The sequence below is a fragment of the Notothenia rossii genome (genome assembly GCF_949606895.1).
Source record: "Notothenia rossii genome assembly, chromosome: 6".
NCBI lineage: Eukaryota > Metazoa > Chordata > Actinopteri > Perciformes > Nototheniidae > Notothenia > Notothenia rossii.
The window spans coordinates 83026021-83035154 of NC_136909.1; the positions used below are offsets into that span (position 1 = coordinate 83026021).

The 9134-nt window shown below is 40.4% G+C and overlaps 1 long non-coding RNA gene across 1 annotated transcript; it reads right to left on the minus strand.

The window, feature by feature from the left end:
* Nucleotides 1–266: 266 nt before the first annotated feature.
* On the minus strand, nucleotides 267–9134 carry LOC307044903. Its single transcript, XR_013809742.1, has 3 exons — nucleotides 8804–9134; nucleotides 6954–7019; nucleotides 267–1706 (listed from the first exon to the last, which is right to left on the minus strand). It is a non-coding gene; the product is annotated as an uncharacterized lncRNA (long non-coding RNA).

The window sequence follows — 9134 nt, forward strand, 5'->3', positions numbered from 1 at the left end:
GTCTCAGAGACCAAGGTCCTGTACACTTTGCATACATTGACTGCACAACTTCAGGAATGCGATGTGGACAGTACACCTCAAATACATCACAACACAACCTGTGGTATTTGAAAATAAGGGAATGACATGTTTATAATATGCTGCATAACACAACAAATATGCAGGGTTGCGAGTCTGTTTCTAAGGCCATTTTTGGTAGTCTGATCATTTTAACGAGAATAGAATCAAACTGAAAACATCGTAAATATGTTCTAGACATATGAAGCAGATTAATGAACAGTGAAACTCGGTCATGGGCTTTAAGGTGAATACTTTAAGAAAAAGTGTTCCCACTCTTTGCAGGAGCCATTTTATGGGTGTTGTTGGTGTCTCAGTTTACCTTATTTATATGTATAGTGCAATATTATTTTTGAACACTTGGTGGTGGGGTTTAGCTGCACCGGGTGTATAAAAGGGGTCATAGGTGACAGGAGAGGAAGAGGACACAGGAGGAAGAGCATACAGATTCTACCTGACAGCCCAGACAGATGCTCATACTACAACTATTGACACAGTGTACTTAATCAGAATCAGAATACCTTTATAAGTCCCACAGAGGGGACATTTGCAGCGTTACAACAGGAAGGAGCCACAGAAAGCTTAGTGTTGCATATCTTACATGCGTTTAAAAAAAAGTACTAAGTTAAACCTTGGTATGTAAAGCAATAAAATATCATTCTAAAACTGCAGCAAAAGACTGGCACTTCATATGTTTGTGTCTGCGTCAGGATCACTCTAAACCCTCCAGTGAAGTAATGGCAAAAAGATATAGGACACTGGAACATTTAAATTGCCATTACATTAAGTAGAATCGTACTCTATGATTGAAACTGGACAATATAAGAAACATATCGCATTGGATTAAGGATTGTTTTCACCGGACAAACAATTGGATTACTTCACAACCGACACGTCATCCCGGATCAATACACGCCACAATCAACTGGAGATTGTCACCACCTGCGACGGCGAAAACACATGGCCAATAGATGGGAATTGTAAACTTTGAAAAAACAATATAAGCTTAAATGCAGCTCCTACACTCTAAAAACCACTATGGTTTTTCTCCCCTGTGAATACGTTCATGTGATTTGAGAGTATCCAATCTATTGAAAGTTGTCCCACACTCTTCACACCAGTACAGTTTTTCTTCCCTGTGAATACGTTCATGTGACTTGAGAGAATCTGATCTATTGAAAGTTATCCCACACTCTTCACAGCTGTACAGTTTTTCTCCGGTATGAATACGGTGATGTTTTTTGAGAGCACCTGATTGAGTGAAAGTTTTCCCACACTCTTCACAGCTATACGGTCTTTCTCCCCTGTGAATACGTTGATGCGACTTGAGAGTGTCTAATCTAGAGAAACTTGACCCACACTCTTCACAGCTATACGGTCTGTCTCCCCTGTGAATAAATTGATGTGACTTGAGACCATCTGATCTAGTGAAAGTTGTCCCACACTCTTCACAGCTATACGGTTTTTCTCCATTGTGAATACGTTGATGTGTTTTGAGACCACTTGATTGATGGAAGGTTTTCCCACACTCTTCACAGCTATACGGTTTTTCTCCTGTGTGAATACGCAGGTGGCGGTTTAAAGTTCCAGATGTTGTAAAGGATTTGTCACATTGCTGACAGCTGTGACGTGTCTCTTCCTTTTGGTTTCTAGAACAGACGGACAGAGAAAGAGAGAAAGTCAATCTAAAAAGCATAAACACACAAGTTAACAAAATAAAAACTCACTTAAAAATATAAACCTTGAGTTAACAAAATACTAATTTTCAACTGTTTGTGTTTATTTAGTGGGAAAGCTGTTAACAGCATTCCAACTAACTGTTCTTCTACGGACGAAAAGTTTATTATTCCGCCGACTTATTTTGCCGCGCTTCTTCTCCCGCATTGAACATCACAGAAACTCCGTTCAAACATCAAAACGTTCAGCTCGGTCGGGAATCGATGGCTATTACTTTTCTCATTCATAACTTTCATAATTCCAGAGATACATCCCATAATTCATCAGATTTTTAACATTTGAACTTTAACATTGCGCAGCTCGTTAAGGCAGAGTGCGTGATGTCAGAGTTAGAGTGGAGGACAGTTTGAAATTTGCCTTCATATATTTTTTTAAAACTGCCATAATTCCCAAACCCTACATTCCTGAGACATAATTTTTCATGACAAACGTAGGAAAACATCCCATAGCTTGAAAAATGACAAATAATTAAGCAAAAATAATTAAACAAAGTGCCTCTTGAGGGCATGAAGTGACAAAAACATTCAACATGTCTCCATTAAAGCCCATTGTAATTTCAGGCAGATATTTCCTCACAGCAGCAGCCGCACACCTTTAGTTAAACTGCCAAAAAGGCCACATTATTAACCCGAAAGTACACAAAAATTACAATTCAGATACTGAACTTCCTTGACATGCTTCACGTTTTGAAATTTCACAGATATCTGTTACGGTTCTTTCACAAAACGTTCACATGTAAGAGGTTCATCTCTCATTCAGAACAGTGAAGTCTTTGAAGTCTAGGCACCTCGTTAGCTCAACTATAAACACCTGTGCAATGGAACACGATGATGTCATCACTCCAACTGACATGCTCAGAGCAGCAGACTTCAGATAGCAGTGTGCAAACAGTCCAGCCGTGAAGACATCTACGGGACAGTTTTGAGATTTCTTCAAATGCCGTTGCCATGGCAACACAATGCTCGCCTTGAAACACGGTTTTCTCATAACTTCAGTGAAAATACTCCAAACAGCCTAGAACTTCACAGGTTTGGTAACGATGCAGCCATCAACGCATCTAAGCGTAGTAAAAAAATATAATATCACAATATTTTTCAAGCAGTATCACGATAGACGATATTTATCAGGATATTTTTTCATGTGGGTTATTATGGTTACTTTTCAAGTTACTAAACAGTACAACCACCTACAAGGTAACAAAAACTAAAATAAAAAGCAGTAACAGACGAAAATACAATTTCAAGCTGGTTTTAATTCTGCAATGAATCCCTGAATGAACAATTCAACAGGAATTTTGATATGGCTTCCTCAGTGTTCAAGTAGGTAGGCCTACACCCTACACAACAAACGTTAACACTGTTTTTTTTCACCAAGTAAAGTGCACTCTCTTGCTAAATAAAATAAAATATTCAAGGCACAGTTTCTCATTATAAAAATTCACTTTCTTTTTTAGGTAGCACTAGCAGTGATGTAACAATAAACATGAAAAGGAAAGTAAAACATAACTAAGTTAAACATAAAACATCAATAAGGAAAAGTCAGTGCCAAACAATTAAAATGTAAACTTTAGACTTGAAGTGCAATCAAAGACTTTAACATAACTGAACATCTGTTTCAAAAGGGAAAAACAATTTAAATACCTTATTGATCAAATAAAATATAAGCCAACAGAATTAACCAAGACAATAAATGAAGTGCAATACTGTCTGAATCCTGACTAGACAGCTTGGTTTTTACTAACCGTTATCAGTATGTAGTTACTTCGGCATCATTTTGAAACGTGTATTACAATTAAATCACGGTAAAATAGGTTCATTTTGTCGAGTTGGTTTCCACCACAGTATTTACCTGGATATAAGCCCCGCCCCCTCTCCAGCGCATCCTTTTTGAATGACAGGAGTAAACGTAGCTGACAGCCGCGGTGAAACTCCAGCGGTTAGAATATTCGCATCGCGTCCGTTGTGAACGCAGCATAACGCAGTTCAGAAACCACTGTTCTGACGCTTTTAAAGAAACTTCGAGATTTTAACAGTATCAGGGGCACGCAGGCCACGGTGGCCGTAGGACGTACAATTATTTTCGGGGCTTCACGATAGATATGATATCTCTGAAAAGGCATATCGTGGAGACCTAATATCGTCTCGACGATATATATCGTCATATCGCCCACCCCTAATTCCAACAGGATTTTTCCAAGATGGTTTTCCTTGCATGGCCTCAGATCTACTTCACATAGTAAACAAGTCTCTTCACTCAGGTGTTTTTCCACAGGCCCTGAAAACTGCAGTCATTAAACCGCTCTTAAAAAAGAATAATCTAGATGCTTCAGTAATGAACAATTACAGGCCCATATCAAACCTCCCATTTCTAGGTAAAATCATTGCACATTTCTTGCATTTAAATAACTGTGGCGCATTTCCACTGGAGGGCCTCACACGGTATAGCTAGGCCTTGGTAGGCCAGGTTCACTTTATGCTGCGTTTCCAATACAGTTTAGGAACTGGGGCAGTAACTATAGTAACGCAGTGTAGGCGGAGCCGTGACGTCATCTTCAATGTGAACCACAAAACCAACATCAGCCGTTAGCTGTTAGCCCTCAGAGCTCACAGCTCCTCATATCTGTTCAGAATCTAGACAGAAGTTAAAGTACAAACCACAGACTGTCTGTGTCATGGCGAATACAGTCGCTGGTTTATTTATGTCTGTATAGGCCGTTGTTGTGAGTTTGGACGGTCGGAGCATATGCAACGTTAGCTTAGCCGATCTCCATTCAGAAAACATGCATTTTAAAAAGGTGTTTCGCTTGCCGTCTTGTCTGCAGACTTTTCAAAGCATTCATTCATGGTTTTTACTAACCGGTATCAGTATGTTGTTACTTCGGCAAAACTGCTCCACCTTAGAAATCTGCTCAAAGATTGTTGGTCACCCTGTCAAAGACTTTCTGACTCACAGACCATAATAACCTGAGAGACTGTCCAACAGCATCATCTGGGACCCAAAGAATGCTCTAACAGATAATCTGAACTGCTACCATCTAATGGAGATTGAATAAAGTCAGACTGAAGCATCCTTTGTGCTCCAGTCAATCCTCTCAGTAAACACAGAGCTGAATCCAGATCAGATGCACGCTGAAGGCTCTTTGAGCAGCTCTCACTGATCCTGCTGTTATGTTTAGGGTTGGGTACCGAGAACCGGTTCGGAACCGGTTCCAACATTTTGATTCCAACGGCATCATTTAGAAATGTGAATTTCGGTTCCGCTTTTCGATGCCTGAGGAAATGTTTCTCGCCGCTCTCCGTAGCCTACTGTATGAATACGGCGGGGCGGGAAATGTAGCGTTGTACCTACACTTCCTACAGCGTAACCTGGGACCAGGGCCGGCCCGTCACACTGGCGTTATAGATGTTCGCCTAGGGCGCCAGTTCTGGGGAGGCGCTGCGCTTGGAGCTCTGGGAGGGAAAACACATTTTTGACCGTTGGTGCTTGTGACGAAGGGAACTTCGTCACTATGGACTGACGGCTTTGGGCCAGGTGATATTGCACTTTATTAGCGTGATTGCACAGGACAGTTAACATTGTATTGGTATTTGCACATAATTTATACGAATTATTGAATTTGTATTTTTTTAACTGATTAAACCGGATTTATTGAAATGTCGTCTGGATGCTGGTATAAGGATGACAGCGGGTGAGTGTAATCAGGGTGCAAATAATATGTTGAATGTCTGTGGGTAATGATTGTGTGCACATGGGGCCCTGGGTTGTCTCCCCCCCTCACCTGTGTTTAATTGCTCCCCCTCACCTGTGTCTTGTTAGTGTCTGTGTATTTAAGTGCTGTTTCTTGTTGGGCTGGAGATGTGTTTGAGATCCTTGTGGCTGCAGGATATGAGGAAGGAGAACAGCATGATTGAGGCTGTGAAATTTGTACACATATTTGAATAAATGTCCACGTCGGGTTATATTTTTGGACGTTCTGCCTCTGCCTCCTTGCTTGGTCTGGGCCGCTCAACGGTCGGTCTCACAGTGCTCATCCTAATTTTTGGCCTTGATGTAACAACATTCATAATTAAGTTAATGTAACACCATTTTCCTCCCGGTTACACTTTTCATTTGCCCTGTACGATGGGCGCTGTAAGTGATGAAAATGGGGGATGTTGGCTTATTTGGCTCAAAGCCAAAGTGAGAGCGTGAGAGCGTGGGAGCGAGCGAGGGAGGGTGCACCGGTACCAGCGCTGTTGTTATTAGACTCTGGTGCTAGCTGCTCTAACTGATATAAGAAGAAGATTTTTCTACAATGATGTGGAGGGAGAGTCCTCTCCTGTCAGACTGAGAGGCTGATAACTACAGCTCAGTGAGGTAAAGGACTCAGTGTTTAGATTATCTCAGTGAGTCTCAAACATTTTGATCACAATTTATGTAAACAAATATTTCCAAGGCACTCCTTTATAATTATTGGGATAAAACAGGTTTGAAATCATTCCAATGTATACTATAGGACAGTAAACCAGACGTATCGTTTTAAACTGGAGATAAAAATAATACTCGTGAATAAAAAAGTAAAATAAGATATGAATGAACAACAAATAAAATACGTTACATTTATTTGTTATTGGCTATGGTAGGTTATTGGTTATGTTCACATACTTATTTGATTACTAAAATGTAAACCGATCTTTGTCATATGGGTGTTTAGAGTTGTACCCCCTGGATCTAGTCTCTGGTAATTCTGCTTAAAGTGCACCAGATTGAAGCATTTTACTTTAAAATGTTCAAACATTTCTTCCCGGGTATGCCTGAGAAGGCAGATATGCTTGCACCAACCTGTGTAAAATGTTCTGGAATAAATGTAATTTTTTTTGGTGGGAGAAGCATGCATCATTTTTGCTCCACTAGCACCCCCAAGGCTCGCCGGCAGTACACTTTCCGTCACAGGAACACGCTTTGCTGGCGGTGAAAAGAATCCCACCGGACACTTTTGCCCCTCCAACAGATGGATGTCCTTGTCCTTTTTGTAATTTCAAGCGATACAAACTCATTTGGACGCCCTCGGCTCGAGTTCAGGGCGTTCCGAGCTGAATAAGGGCGTCAAATGACGGCAAGACGCCCGCCTGGCGGAAACGCTGGAATTAAGAATATATTGTGATGAAGTGCACACTGACCTGAGCTCCAGGGGTCTTTTTGTTCTTGTCCATGCTGCTCTCAGTGCTCCTTCTCCAGCTGGGTCTCTGAAATAATCAACACAACTACAGCTGACACAAAACAAGAAAACTCAATACAACAGACAGACACAACAAAACTAATCTACAGCTACTTTGTAGGTTCATAGCAGAGGTGAGAAGTAACTAAGTACATTTACTCAAGTACTGTACTTCGGTACTATTTAGAGGTACTTTTACTTTACTTGAGTATTTCCATGTAATGCTACTTTGCGAGAATAGGAGACAGTAATAAAGCTACTTCACTGAAAACGAAACTCACAGCTCCAGGACTCTGTCAGTCAGGAGGAGACTAGAAACAACAAGTCAATACACTGAGGATTCATCCTGTAACATAAAAGGAGTTACCTAACAGAAACCAGTATGCTAACGGTAATAAAGAGTTACCATACTAAAACAATATGCTGAAGGTAAAAAGGGAGCATTTACTCAAACTAAACGGTATGCATATAACTTATGAGTATGCTGTGGGATAAATAATGTTAGCGAAAGTAATTATTAAGGTATTTCCTACACCTGAATGAGAATAAAAGAACACACACACACACACTTATTTTAAGCTGGAAACACTGAGAAGTGTAAAAGCTCTGTAATTTGAATGGCGATCGAGACTGAAGCCACAGAGCTCTTCTTTTACTATCCTTTCTTCATAGAGGAAGTACAGAAACACGGAACTCTGGATCCGTTTTAATGTTTGAGGTGCAATAAACGACACAGCAGCTTTCTGGCGTAATAAAACTATTATTTTCCGCCTCGCTCATGAGAGTAACAGCTGGCGAAAATTACAGCCTCGCCTACTGATTTTAATTTAACCCGATGTTTCCCCTACCATTGTCTTGGAGGGGCGCATATGTTTAACTCGTGTAATGCCTGAAAACACTTCTGCTGTGACAATTATTTCCCAGTTTAAGATAAATTATTTGAATAAAGTATATCTATTAATCTAATGAGCTAAACCGTCGCTTAGCGTTGGCTGCTAACTGAATAACCCCATTAATTTCAATGGGAAAAATGCTACGTCACGGTGAATGGCGATGCTAACAAGCAGGTTAGCATATATTTAAAACCATATCTATGGTACAGAGCACCAACACAACAACTCAAACCGTCTTTAAGACAACTGGTGTAATAAATAACTAACAAAGTCAGTAGATCATTACAAATCAACTGTTACTCACCCAGAGCCAAACTGGATTAATAACTGTAGCTGTTATAGCTTTTAGACTTAAAAAATGTAAAAGATAATTTTACAAGTAAAAAGATAAAAATGTGTAGTAAAATTGTGAAGTAACACTTTTTTTGGTGTGAACCGTTCAATGACCGACATCTCCCGTCTCGCACCGCACACCAAGACGGCTGTCACGTTGGCACATTTCACTTCTTTCTCAGAATGAGGCGAAAAGTATTAAAAGAGGTGAAAATCACTACAAGTCTGGGCATGTAGAGTGCTGTACATACACAAAAGGGGAGTTAGTCGCTTCGTAAGAGCCAGCATGCGGGACCGGGATTCTTTCTAGTTGCGTATTTTTCATAGTCTTATATTTCAACAGTTTATTATTTAAGATTGACAAACATCATATGTGTAATTCGTGGCACAATTCAAACGAGATGGAAAGATATTCTTTCTCTCTCCATTGACTTCAATACAAACTTTTTCAGGGGAGGGACTTCGCCTCTGTGATTTACACCCGGGTGTCCGTAGCTAAAAATGCTATTTACACCCGAGCTACACATTAGATTCTGTTTTGGATGTATAGATATTTATAGAAATATTTATTTGATAACTTCATTACCTTGTGCTGCTGCGTCAAATTGTAATTCCCCTCTGGTGGATGTATAAAGGCACTTCTTATCTTAAGCACTTGTTGAACTTTCCTGTCGGCTCCCAGACCGTAGTCGAGGAAACAGGGGGGGATGACTCTCTGTCGTCTCCCAGCCCCAGGCAGAAGCAACACGCTTCGGGTTCAATAACCCACTTTATCGGAATCACTGGAGAGAGGCGAGCTCTTCTTGGGATATATATATTTAGCTTTTCTGTATCACAAGATACATCACAGACCTATCCTTTTTCTGTTGCCTCGTTTTACTTCTAGAAAACATATATCCCGCTCGCTCGCGGCTCCC